This window comes from Salmo salar, chromosome 06 (genome assembly GCF_965601325.2).
Source record: "Salmo salar chromosome 06, fSalSal1, whole genome shotgun sequence".
NCBI lineage: Eukaryota > Metazoa > Chordata > Actinopteri > Salmoniformes > Salmonidae > Salmo > Salmo salar.
This window is the reverse complement of record NC_138296.1, coordinates 82476948-82488897: the sequence shown is the minus strand read 5'-3', so window position 1 is coordinate 82488897 and position 11950 is coordinate 82476948. Positions and strand designations below refer to the sequence as shown.

The window sequence follows — 11950 nt, the reverse complement described above, 5'->3', positions numbered from 1 at the left end:
AGAGGGAAACAATGCCACCACTGGTTCTAGTGATAGGTTAGGGATGGAGATGGTCATGTCATTTGTAATTGATGAAATGTCAAACATTTCTCAGTGTTTTAGAATTAGTTGCTTATTATGTCCGATTCCGCCCCTCATCTCTGATTCTCTGCTGGGCGTGCAATATCAAGTGCGTCTATAGGCCATTTAGATGTTTCAATCAAATGATCAATACCATATAGGCACAGAGCAAAGTTATACAACTTTTATTTGTGCTGCCTAACCAATGGCGGTGCTGTGTAGGCAAATGGTGGTAGTTCAGGAGGAGAGTTAAAGGCTTCTTCTGAAAATAATGTTTTATTATGCCCAGTCCAAAAGATGTTGCACAGAATAGTCTATACTATATCCTATGTTCTGTTCAGTGTGAGAAGGAGAGGGTGAATATGAGAAGGACCGGGGGTCAACTTTGATAGCTTGCAACTACAATAATTGATTTTATTAAAAACAATACGTTTCTTGTCCATTATGAATTTATCAGTTATTGACCTCACAGTAAGCCAGATTCTAGTAACTTACATTGATTGTGGTGCTGAAATTTGAAGCAGTAACCACTGCACAATCAATCTGAAATGGACGGCTCGTGGTGCTGAAAGATTCAAGTAAGCGTAATTCATTTCAACGTCTTCATTTTAATGAGACTTTACTAACAACAAGAGGGTTTTGTGTTGGAGCCTATTTCTTCCTATTTCCCATTTTCATTTCAGAGAGCCGATTTTCTCCATGTCACCCTTATTATAAATAACGTTCACTCCCTTTTTCGCATTTGAGGAAGACCCATAATCATCGAGGTCACCCCAAAATGTCAGTCTTATATATTATCTTATAGCATGCAGCATTTCTCACACATGGATGATGGATTTCTATGGTTTATATGGGAGAAATCCTCTTTCCACAGAGTGAGGAATGTGATTAAGAGAGCCAGTTCTATTCTGAGGTATTGGATTTGTGTTCTGATAAATGATCTCGAGCTCTATCTACTGGCTGAACTGTATATTACACACCCTTGTTAAATAGGCAGAAAAAAAGACATCTGCAACTAGATTTCAATCCATTGGTGACAGATTTTCATGCGAATATTCTAAAATCCACATTAAGAAAATATGCTCATTTTCCCACCAGTGGTGTTTCCACCAAACAGACTTGTTGTGGATAAAAATCTTTGTGTGATGACATGGAAGCACAGGAAGTTTTCATGTAGGGCCTACCTTCCCGAATAAAAATGTTCAATGCAGTGGCGATTTCAGCATGTAAATCTTGATGGTGCAAACTCCCCCCAACAAATGTAGACCCCAGCAAATCCACTACACAACACTAAACAATGCATTCATCGCACTCTAACAATGACAAACAGTGCCCACAAACTGTTAGGGCCTACATAAAGCTGTCCCAATAGCAGAGCCCTCTGTTCAGCACCATGGAGTGAATCTTTGCCACTACGGCAGCGAAACAGTTCAGCCTCATTTACTGCCTTTTTAAAAAACATAGCTGACACGGCTGACTTGCTTAAACAAATGTGGTTTCTACTGACAATTAAGATGTACAAACTATGGCATAAGGGGACGATGAGCGGATAAAAGGCAGTCCTTAAATACGATTGAGACATTAATGAGCGAGCTAGGACGGGCACAGCCAATATAAGTATTTGTTCAGCACTTTTGAAATGTACAGCGACAGAATTCAGAACATGGGCCATTTTTACAGGAATCTCCCTGTGTAACAGTGTAGGTTCCGTCCCTCTCTTCGCCCCAACCCGGGCTCGAACCAGGGACCCTTGCACACATCAACAACTGACACCCCACGAAGCATCGTTACCCATCGCGCCACAAAAGCCGCGGCCCTTGCAACGCAAGGGGAAACCCTACTTCAAGTCTCAGAGCGAGTGACGTCACTGATTGAAATGCTATTAGCGCGCACCACCGCTAACTAACTAGCCATTTCACATCGGTTACACCTGTACACCAAGTCAGAAATGGAGGATGAATAAAGTGGGTATATAAGCAGACAATGAAAGCTCTTACAATATTAAATTATTACATTTCTCTAAAACAGGCCATAGGCTACATGTCCACCACCAAGTCAGAACAGTAGGCTAAATTGAGGGGGAAAGGGACTAAATTATTAGGGTGAGGCACATGGGCCACTAACAGTTTACTACACAACATACACTTAGTATTACTTTCTTATCTACAGTATACATATCTCCCTGGCATATTAAAGCAGAATACAAGACATTTTTGGACTCACCTTGTTGTGCTGTGCTCTCTTGAACAGGAAGGTGGAGCGACGGTCCTTCTCGTGGGCAAATTTTGTCATCAAACTTTATCAAAGTCTGGCATTCTCTGGATTTATGGTGATTTCAAGACAATGGGAACTCTGGGAAAAAAACAAGGGAGAATCATGATGACGTCAGTGATCTTCAGGTAGGAGCTCTAGAAAGAGGCCCGAGTTCCTGACTTGGAATTGTGAGTTGGATGACCGCTCAAAACGTATTTTCCCAGTCGGAGCTTGTTTTTTTCCCCCGAGACCCCAGTTGTCTGAACTCACAAAAGTCTGAGATTTCTAAGTTCAGAGTTTCCAGTTGTTTTGAATGCGGTAGAAGTCATGCCCATGGTGTTGAATGTTGATCCTTTTAAGCTTGGAAAAGAGACCCTTAAACCTTGGACCACACACCCACTCCACTGTTTAGCAGGCTAGTGATTGCTTTGCAACACTTGCAGTTACCCACTGATTCCTTCTAAACCACTCAGTTGAATTTATGATTTCCTACTTGTGTAATGTTTATGTCATATGGCCAATGAGCACTGATATGTTTTATCTATAATTACTCTTCATATGACAAGGATTGAAAAGGATTTGAAAGTAGATTATCAACTTGATTCATGATGACTGCTTGTCTGGCTTGATGTTGACATGACCAGTCCAATCAAAGCTAAGGTAGATATAACATGATTTGACGTAATTTTATCTGTGGCCAATGACCTTGAGTCTTCTTGGATTGGCACTTCTAATGTAACTCTATGGCAGCACCCATGGGGCTTGAAATAGAGCTCTCCCTGTAGATTTTGCGGTGAAATAGTGTCCCCATGAGTGACAGAACACTGAGCCAATCATGGCGCAACTAGAGAACATTACCAACCCCCACGCTCCATATTTTCCGCTGGCTGCCCCACCACCACAGAAACACAGAGCTTGGCTGAAACACCTGCATTTTGGAGCTGCCTTACTCAAGAAAGCAAAAAAGAGACTGTTTGTATGCTGCTTTATTAACTCAATTATGTAAAAAATTACATTGTTTGCAAACTGATATGTGACACATATTAATGCTGAAACAACATGCAAAACAGGCAACCATTTTTTATAAAAAAGATTTGCTACACAGGTGGGGCTCAAAACAGGTGGGGCTCAACCCCACCTGCCCTGGAAGACGGGTCTGCTTCCTATAGAATAAAAACCTGAAGTTCAATTTGTTTCCATCGCATTTTCTACTCTACCGATAGTTGTCACAAACTGTTGCATGTAAAAAAAAAAACGTGTTTCCTGATCTCTCAGATATAGAACAGACACTTCGGAACAAACTTCCTTTAGATTTTTTTTTTTTGGGGGGGGACTATCTGTTGTTCCATGTAGTGAATCTGTTATTCAATACGTTTGTATGGGCTAATACACAAAAAATGATTTGTTTCAACTTATTATTTCCAGTGATCTAGTTGCGTAGCCCTTTTCAAGCTCAGTTTACTTTACATTTCACGTTATCCTAGCTTTTAATACATTTATTTTGACTAACAATAGACGGTTAATTTGACATTTGTTAATTCTTAATTTAATATTATTTGAATCAACTTAAACCTTTGTTATGTTAACAATAAATGTGGAGTTCTAATAACTAAAGCTACATTATTGTTGACAAATAAAAGACAGTTAAGTCCACTGCTTCATTTTTCAGTGTAACTTACTATTCTCATTTGAATCAACTTAAACATTTATTAACTCAACATTTATTGTTGACGAATAAAAAACATTTAAGTCCACATCATGTCAGTATAACCGACCATTTTTAGTTGAATTAATTTCACATTTTTGTTAAGTCAACTTTCAATTAAGTTATTGTAACTAGTAATACAGCTTTCATAACAAAATGGTCTAAGCAAGGATAACGTGACATGTTAAGTGCTCTGAGCTTGAAAAAGGCCACGCAACTAGATGACTGGAAATAACAAGTTGAAACAACCTTACAGCTAGAGTTATCTGAACTAAAGTCAGTTACTTCAATTTAGAAAAGAGTTAACCATTTGCCATTATAACTTACTATTCTGAGTTGAATCTTTTTCCAATTTTGTTGTCAACTTTTATTAAAGTTATCATAACTAGTAACACAGTTATGATAACTACATTTAAAGTCTACATAACAAAATTGTCTAAGCTAGGATAAGGTGACATGTAACGTACTCTGAGCTTGAACAAGGCCATGTAACTAGATAACTGGAAATAATAAGTTGAAACAACATTAAAGTGTGAGTTATCTGATCTAAAGACACATTTAAAAGAGTTAACTTAAGTCAAGCCTATTTCATATTGAGTTATTGTAACACAGAGTGCTCAACCTGTTTGGCTGGTGGTGCTACACTGTGGCTACGAGCAAGTCAAGCAGCCCACACAAATAAATAACTATACTATTAATGACATAACATACAAGCTTGCCACAGGCTGCAAGTTGAGAACCACTATTCAAACGCAACAAAATGACTGACTAATTAAACATGTCGACATAATATAACCCAGTTCAACGATGTTCAGACTTAGTAAAGCTTATCTCCATTTCAAAATGACTTTATATTTACAATAATTGATTTACCATCAAGAGTACATTGAAATCAGTTAATTCCATCTAGCTTGTAATGACAACAAAATAGTCCTATCGTGTATTTCAGAACATTTATTAATCTATGTATTAACAAACAAATACATTTGCAACAATGTATTGTTCCCTAGAATGCATTTTGATTGTCATCAGTATTTTTTTTTAACAATGTATATTTTTAGATGCATGTCTTCAGGTACATTTAAACGAGTAGCCAAATTCTGCAGTCACTAATTGGTCTTTTAATCAATATCAGCTAAGAATTTTGTTTTCAAATGAGAAATATTTTGTCAAAAAAATAAATAAATGATTCTACTGTCCAATAAACCCATACACATTTGTAAATGGTACCACTGAAACACGGTTTTATGGCACGGTAAAAAAAAAAAATCCAACTGAGCAAAGACAACCTTCAGAATGGTTTCTAAGCCAAGTTGGTGTTGAGTGTGAAAAATTATAACATGCTGTAAACATTTTCAGAATGCACTGTAGTTAATGGGAAGAGATGATAGCAAATCAATGGTCTCTAACAAAAGACAGTTGTAGTTTGTAGACTGAAGGTCACACGTAAAAATAGGATAACTTAAGTCTTCCCAAAACTGAGATTTGTAAGATTTAGGCAAATAACAGCATCGTTGTCCGAGGAATTAACTCAACTATTGCCAGTAAAACAAAAACACACCAATTAGATGTCTTAACAAAGAAGACGGTTCTTCAGCCCATGTACTTTTGCTGTACAGTTTTCTGCACCAATCTTCAACAATATTTTCTGAACTACCTCAAAAGTATTCCTCAAACATTTTGGGTAATCCATGTTCAGATAATTAAGAAGCCCAATCAAAGTGGCAAAGGCATTTGGAACATTGTGAAGCTCATGTATGATCACCTGCTCTTCTATCACAAGGGCAACGTCCACATTGTCAGCTGGCATTGGGTCATCTGCTGCAGCTCCATCCACAACGACAAGGAAGGCCAACGTCCACACTGTCAACTGGCATTGGGTCATCTGCTGCAGCTCCTTCCACAACGACAAGTATACCGATTTTCACTCAGTGGGTGACTTCCCCTGAAAAACAGAACAAAAATAGGCAAAGATTAGAGGCATTGCCCTACAGAACATCCTCCAATAGAATTTTTCTGCGAAACTCTCTGCAAATATACTGTTGCATATTGATGCAGGCAAGTGGGGTGGCAAGTAGCCTAGTGGTCAAGAGCATGGCGCCAGTAAACAAGCATGGTCCTTAGCACGTCAGTCAACCATGATTGCTCCCAGGTCTAGATCGAATGGGTTCTTAGTTGAGGTAAAACGTCTGTTCTTTTCCTATTTGCAAAAAACAATTGATTGTCCGCTATAGCGCCGCAAAAGCCCATGGTCATCCAACACTGAAAATGAGGGGGAAAACCACGTAAAGCCTCATCTATCATTCAGTGCTGTTTTGACAATCAGCTCTTTCTACAACATTCATTATATTAAAGGTGCACTGTGTAGAATTCCACCTCTACTACTTTCCTTTTAAATGACCAGCTTACAAAAGCTGTAAAAACTACATTTCTAGATATTAAAAAAATATAAAAAAGTTATTTAGATAGGACAATGACTCCCTACAATATGGAATTCATTTGTTACACAGAAGCACAGCCTAAAATGCTACGTTTATATTGAAGACGGACCGGCGTGAGCCCACTGACGAACAATGTAGAAGCAAAACTGATTGGAATTCCTGTTCAAATGGCAAAATCAGCACTGCGTGTCCTATCAAAATCTTTTTCTTTTTTTTAATAACAAGAAATACCATTTTTAAAGCTTTTGTATAGAATTTGGAATTCCTCACAGTGCCACTTTAACTCTGTTAATTGTCTAACAATAGGGGATTGGACATGTCACTAAGGACACTGCAGTATTGTGTGCTGCCATACACCAGGGATGTGTGATACGTTCAAATATGCTAAGACTTGAACATACATACATTTCACAACCGTCGACAACTGCTATCAATAGTTGCTTACATGGTAGTTAGGTATTATCACCCAAACCTAGTATTGTGTTTAATGTTTGGTCCTGATTTCTGCTTTGCAGTCCAAGATAAAGATTGTTTCTTCTGGACAAAAAGCAGGCTAAATCACTATTCTCAACTGAATGAATAGCAAGGGAGAAAGGTTGAGTAAAAGTAAAACAACTAAAACATTGCTAAAAGAGAGGTCATTATATAGTGTAGTTGGTTCACATTTGATTTAGCCTGTGTGTTATAATCACTTCAGATGGCGACAGACATTCAACTTAACTCCATTGAATGTTACAATGCATCATTAATTCATAGGAAATTTCACTCCTGGGAGAAAGCATAAAGTTATGTTGTAGGGTTGTATACCTCACGTCTTCAAAAAATTGGTAGGGTCTTCTCGCAGGAAGTCTGGCAAGCCTCGGAGCACAGCACACTCTACCTTTGATTGGAACTCTAACAACAAATGCACAATTGACTGTTTTACGACATTGTTAATGTGGTTGTCAACGATAAGGTCTCATCCCCAATATTGATGTGTATTTAAAAAAGTAGCAATTATCAATACACCATAACGTAGGTAATAACTGTACAGAAGACTTTAATGTCAATATTATGGAACATACGTCTTTGTCAAGACTGTCCATAAGGTGTTTTAGCTCCATCCCTCCACCACTCTTGGCCCGGGAGAATTCAAGGAGCTTAGAAAGATGACTGTCCAGGCCTTCATAAAATGTCTTCTTGAGGTCCACAGACACCAGTCTCATGAACTCCAGAGCAACCTGTTTGAAAAGCATAACATACCAGGGAAGGAATTTTAGGGATAAGGGGGTGCCTAATCTGCCAGTGCACCAAAACAAATCATCCAGGGCACAAAGGCCATCAAGCAAAATAGACATTGCATTGCTACAAAACAACAAAAAAGCACTTGTTAAAAAACCTTAAGCATTTAATGTAGGAAAGTGATTAAAATGATCCGCTGCCACTTTCAGACCAAAGGGTAACCATGGAAATGGAGCTACAGTACTTATACTGATTTGAGGGAAATATATCTTGATTTTGCAGTTTAAACTGAAACTAACACAAAAAAACCCGGAAGCATGTGATTGAAATATACATAGCCAAGAAACATGAAAACTAGCTAAGTCTCAGTTGGGATAATTTAAAATGTATCTATGACAGCCTGTGACTGCCTCTGCGCTCAATGTTGAATAAAGTTAAGGGATTCAGAGTCAAGCTATGAAACTAAGTGACAGAAATACTTTGAAAACAACAATGGTTTATAGCCATAATTGACTTCAGAAAATGTGAGTGAAAGGCTTACACTGTATAGAGCCCTGCATTAGTGTGACCTATAAACAGTTCAAGAGTTATGATTTTTACACCCAGCCTAAGAGCACTACTGTCAGGGCTTTCAGAAGGATCGGACCAATACGCAGCGTGATCGTAGTTCCACATCTTTTATTCAGTCGTGAAACGAATGCAATAAACAATAAACTTGAAATGCAAAACAAGAAAGCCGTGACGCAGAGCAGGCATACACTACTCACAAAATGAATCACCCACAAACACCAGTGGGACAAACATCAACTTAAATATGGCCTCCAATTAGAGACAATGATAACCAGCTGCCTCTTATTGGAGGTCATGCCAAACAAAAACGAATCTACAAATACAAAACTAGAAACTAAACATAGAAATACAAAAACGGACAAACACCCCCTGTCACGCCCTGACCTACTCTACCATAGAAAATAACAACTTACTATGGTCAGGACGTGACAACTACAGATAAAAGGAATACATTTTTGGAAAGCGCATCACATTAATAACTTGTGTAGTTCCTTGTGTCCTCTAATCACCAACTCAAAATGCACAAAAATCTGAAGGGAGACAAGCTCTTGAGGTATGAGAAACGGTATATTATTAATTTCAACAATCACAGAAAATCTTATTGGACCTTTTGCAGATTTTAAATAAGCACTTACTTATGTCTGAACAGCACTGGCCATCTACATTTTATGTCAATCACAAGGGGCTCAGCTTCCACAATCTCCTTTCTTCTTAATGAGAAAGTAGTGATCATTGCTGCATCAACAGTTACCCAGTCAGGACTTATTTTCTGAATCTCTCCTTGCATATAATCCTTATTGTTGAAATGACTTCTCAAATGAGAAAGTACTGCTTAAAATTACAGGGCTCAGAAAAATTACAGAGGTCACATTTTATACAAGCAGTAAGTGTTTCATGAACATTTCTTCGGTGTTGAGTCAAATGCTTCTTGAGTGCTATTTCTGATGGACAGTCTTGATGGATACATGGTAATGGACAGGTTCTTGCATAATGACCATGCTTCAATTTGTAATGTCTAATAAGGATGCGTTGATTGGATAAGTGCAATAAGTGCTGTCTAGGTAAACCTGTTTACTAACTTCAAAATTCATTTTTATAACATGGTTTGTTTAACATAACATCTCATTACTCTCCCTCTAGTGGTGTGAGGGCTGTGCTTTGGCAAAGTGGGTGGGGTTATATCCTGCCTATTTGGCCCTGTCCGGGGGTATCATCGGATGGGGCCACACAGTGTCTCCTGACCCCCCCTGTCTCAGCCTCCAGTACTTATGCTGCAGTAGTTTATGTGTCGGGGGGCTAGGGTCAGTCTGTTATATCTGGAGTATTTCTCCTGTCTTATCCGATGTCCTGTGTGAATTTAAGTATGCTCTCTCTAATTCTCTCTTTCTCTCTCTCGGAGGACCTGAGCCCTAGGACCATGCCTCACGACTACCTGGCATGATGACTCCTTGTTGTCCCCAGTCCACCTGGCCGTGCTACTGCTCCAGTTTCAACTGTTCTGCCTGCGGCTATGGAACCCTGACCTGTTCACTGTGATTACTATTATTTGACCATGCTGGTCATTTATGAACATTTGAACATCTTGGCCATGTTCTGTTATAAACTCCACCCGGCACAGCCAGAAGAGGACTGGCCACCCCTCACAGCCTGGTTCCTCTCTAGGTTTCTTCCTAGGTTTTGGCCTTTCTAGGGAGTTTTTCCTAGGGAGTTTTTCCTAGCCACCTGCTGTTTGGGGTTTTAGGCTGGGTTTCTGTTCAGCAATTTGATTTATCAGCTGATGTAAGAAGGGCTATATAAATACATTTGATGATTACACCCAAACTAACAATTGTAAAATAACAAAATATATGCTAACATTACTACTTGCAAGATTAGGCTAATTAATCATTAGGATATTCTTAGCTAAGTTTTAAATCATATATTTTTGGGAAAAAGATGGGTTTAACACCAAATACTAATTAGAAGCATGGCTAGCAAACGTCTTTCCTTTGTACTTTTATGCAGATTATCAAACTACTTCCAAGCTAGCCAACAAGCAGCTTTTATCAGCACATGTGCAATTGCACTATCTAGCACCATGCTAACTAAACCCACTTTAAATTAAACAGCACATGTGCAAATTCGGTGTCCTAACGGTCCTAACAGCATGATAACAGCAAGCTTAACTAAATGTTACTACAGTACACGTAGCAGAATTGCACAGGTAATCTGATTTAAACTGATATAGTAAAATAATATTTGCCAAACGTAGCCACATATCTATTTTTCTTTCTTAATTTAACCAAATTAACATTTTAACATGGAGCGTGTGCGGTGCTAAGCAGCAAGCTAGCATGTAACATAGTGGCTAATGTCCTTGCTATTCTTGTGCTGAAAGGTTATCATTGTTTTTTTATTAAGGGCACTTGTTAACTTACCCAATAATTATTTATACCGTGTAGGTTACCAAGTAGATAAATAACATGAAAGTGATTGTATTGTTTTAAATGAGATACTCACATTTGCCAAGCTTTTCACTCCAGCTTAGAAAGCTGCTAAATGCAGTAGAATAGTTGCCGAAGCATGGTCTTGATCAAGCCACTCCTGAAATGAAGCCGCCGCCTATAAATTAACACTGCGTTCTAAAATAAATTGTGCTAGTATGACAAGGCTTAAGTAAATAAAAAAATATGTTAGATTCTAAACATTATACACTTTTGTTTAAGAATTAATTGATTACTAGAATTACAAGGAGCAAGTGCTAAACCAAATTAAGTTTGATCTATATCCCCTATCAATGGCAAACAAGGAGCAAACTCTACACAAATATCACACAATGGGACCGGTAATCTGATGCAATCCGAATGTTTTTTTTGTAGTTAATCTATTTTATAACCAATTGCAATATTACACATTTTACTTTCACTACATTGGCCTCACAAAAGACGAAAAGCTTAGGCCCAAAATTAGGATCACTAATACATGTGAATGCATAGTGAAATAGTATATGTAAATCATTCTCCTACAGTTTAGTCAGTTAGCAGACACTCTTTTCCAGAGAAACTTACAGTTAGTCTTACTGGAATAAGCAATAGGCCTACTTGCTAAGCAAGCAGCTTGGCATAGTTACACATGACCTTCATGCAGTAAAAACCTGTAACCCTCAGCTAACACAATATGAACCCATAGCCCATACAATTGACACAGTTCATGCTATGTGGCTCCATATTCTTTAACATTTGCTGCATTGGTGTCAGAAATTAGAAAATGAGATATTGCATGTGACCTTTTCCCTCACAGACAAAACAAGAATTTATTGGCTGCATGGAACACGGGGGGAAGTCACTCCAGCAAAGTTGCACCAATCAAATTCCATTTAATAGAAAACAGATCAACAAAATTACAATTGTGACAATTGTTAGCACCCCATAGGGATTCTTACTTATGAAAAAAGGAGCTGTATTGTGGCCTTCCATGGCTCCTTTAATTTGGGTATAAAAATAAGTTAACACACATGGAATATGCATTTTTCATCAATCACAATGTGGAAAAGCAAAAACACTCACAAACTCAAAAAGAAAATAATGGTTTCCACTACTAAACAATAGGTACACCATTAGGGAAATAATTAATAAGTTCAGACTCAAATCCACACAACAGTACATGTGCACTGGAGGCATTTGCACAGACCACTGATTTGACTTAAAAGTTAAATGAACAC

At 38.2% G+C, this 11950-nt stretch overlaps 1 long non-coding RNA gene across 1 annotated transcript; it reads right to left on the bottom strand.

Moving 5' to 3' along the window:
- Window positions 1–3290: 3290 nt before the first annotated feature.
- Window positions 3291–11047, bottom strand: LOC106608108 (uncharacterized). Its single transcript, XR_014392738.1, has 4 exons — window positions 10750–11047; window positions 7524–7679; window positions 7267–7353; window positions 3291–5963 (listed from the first exon to the last, which is right to left on the bottom strand). It is a non-coding gene; the product is annotated as an uncharacterized LOC106608108 (long non-coding RNA).
- Between the last annotated feature and the right edge of the window lie 903 nt (window positions 11048–11950).